Below are 2135 nucleotides of genomic sequence, written 5' to 3'. Positions count from 1 at the left end.
GCTTAAGACAGGTCATACAATAAATGAAAGAAAAAGAAAAATATGTCTTGTGCAATTTTAAAATTTAGAGAGAAGTTCAATCAACATACATCTAGAAAAACATAAAAATTATTTATTTCCCTATTTCTGTTTAGGACTTGTAAGGCCCATTGTTATTAATAATTAAAAAAATTAACTTATAAACAAAACATTGAGGAAAATTTTTATTAATAAAAATGATATGCTATAAAATATTATTTTTGTGTAGAACATCATATTCAGAAATTCCAAAGATTGAAGAAATATGAAAGTCATATAAGGGGGATGACATTACTGCTTAAATAGTACTGACCACTTATAATCTCCTAGAGACAATATGCAATGTCCTCATAGGAGAAGCAAAATGGCCATGAGACCTATGTGCAAAGAGTATATATTTAAATATGTTTCTAAATAAAAGTTTGTCAAATGTACTTAAAGAAGAAGTGGGAGTAGTTTACTGGGGAAATGACAGTCTAGGAAACACCAATAGGAATATTGCTCTTCAAGTTCCTCTCAAAGACCTAGGGAAAAGGAGATAGGGAAAGGATGGAAGGAAAAGCAATCAATAAAGTGTTTATTATTAAATGAGTTATCTCAGTGGGTAACTGGATCTTAACAGCCCTGGGGAAATCTGGAAGCCACTGTACACTTTGTAGAGTCATTCTACCCAAGTGGCAAGAAAGCCAGTATACAGGGGAGATACCGTGATCACGAAGGTGGTTTTCCCAGGGCGAGGCGTACCCATTGCACTCTGGATGTGCTGACCCCTGCGATTTCCCCACGTGGGTAACTCGACTGCATAATTTGTGGTAATGGGGGACTGCGTTCACGCTCTAAAAAAAAGAAGGTCAGTATATTTATATTCCAACTCCAGTCAACCAGTAAGGAATACTAGGGGTGGTAAAGGGCAGTAATTCCGTGGCACCACAGAATGGCTCTGTATGTAGGTTCCTGGCTTAGAGAATCCTTCATGCAAAAAATGCAGATGTTGTTAGCTGGAGTAAGGCTGGAGTTTAGTGAGACAGTAAAGGTTAGAGAATATGAGAAGGCACTGATATAATTTACTCATTCTCCCTTGCCCAGCAATGGTGGTGATGAGGGACAGAACATTCTAGAACTATCCATGGGTTCTCCTCTAAAAGAATGAATGTTGACTCCCCTACACTCCACTGCTACTTTCTGGAAATACACAACTTTAAGGCTTTAACATATTTAAAATCATAAGTATAATTTCCATCTGAGATTACTTCTAGTTCTTTTTTTTTTTTTTATCCTCACCCGAGGACATTTTTTCATTTTTTGTTCAGGTAGAGTGGGAGGGAGAGGGGAGAGAGAGGAACAGAGAGAGAGAGAGAAACATCGATGTGAAAGGAACACATCGAGTGGCTGCCACCCGCAGGACCAACCAGGGCCGGGGACAAACTGCAACCGAGGTACGCGCCCTTAGCGGGAACCAAACCCAGGTCTCTCAGGACCGCAGGCCAACGCTCTAACCGCTGAGCCAAACCGGCCAGGACTAGTTCTTATTTCTAATACAGACAATCTGACTTGAAGCACTTCCAAATAAACAGAATAAAGAAATGGGAAAATTCCTGTAAGTCAAATCTTCTCCCTCTATTCCAGGTTTAAGCCTCCACTGGCATTTCCTGTCACTCTGTCTTTCACCAGCCCACAATAACATTTTTACTATTTTGTGCTATTCTTTCTATAATTTGGAAAATTATCAGTAAGTTTCATTAGATAAGACATCTCATTTTTAAAGCTATAATTATTTTCATCCTAGCCCCCACTAACACATTGTCTTCAAAACTGTTAATATTTAGCCCACTAGCTACACAGTGGGCCTCTGCTTCTCTTCTGAAAATATTATTGCACACCAACTATACTAAATTCTAGAAGTCCTTTCTGCAAGAGTACAGTGTACAGATTGGCACAGGAGATTTTTTAGAATGAGTTTTGTTCTAAGAAGCAGAGATGAGGAATCATCCAGAAAAGCCACATTTGCAGGAAGAATTCTGACTCTGAGGAGATGAAAAAGAAGAGAAACTTTGTGTTGTTTGAAACCGTACAGGTCTCTGACTTCACTGATGAGATAGTGAGAGTTAAAAGAAGTC

General features: G+C 38.6%; 1 non-coding gene across 1 annotated transcript; it reads left to right on the top strand.

Annotated features, from left to right (window-relative positions):
* Window positions 1-700: 700 nt before the first annotated feature.
* On the top strand, window positions 701-858 carry LOC118643055. The gene has a single exon (XR_004961941.1). It is a non-coding gene; the product is annotated as a U1 spliceosomal RNA (small nuclear RNA).
* Window positions 859-2135: the final 1277 nt, after the last annotated feature.

The sequence above is a fragment of the Molossus molossus genome, unplaced genomic scaffold, assembly GCF_014108415.1.
Source record: "Molossus molossus isolate mMolMol1 unplaced genomic scaffold, mMolMol1.p scaffold_m16_p_3, whole genome shotgun sequence".
NCBI lineage: Eukaryota > Metazoa > Chordata > Mammalia > Chiroptera > Molossidae > Molossus > Molossus molossus.
This window is presented reverse-complemented; position numbering and strand designations above follow the sequence as displayed.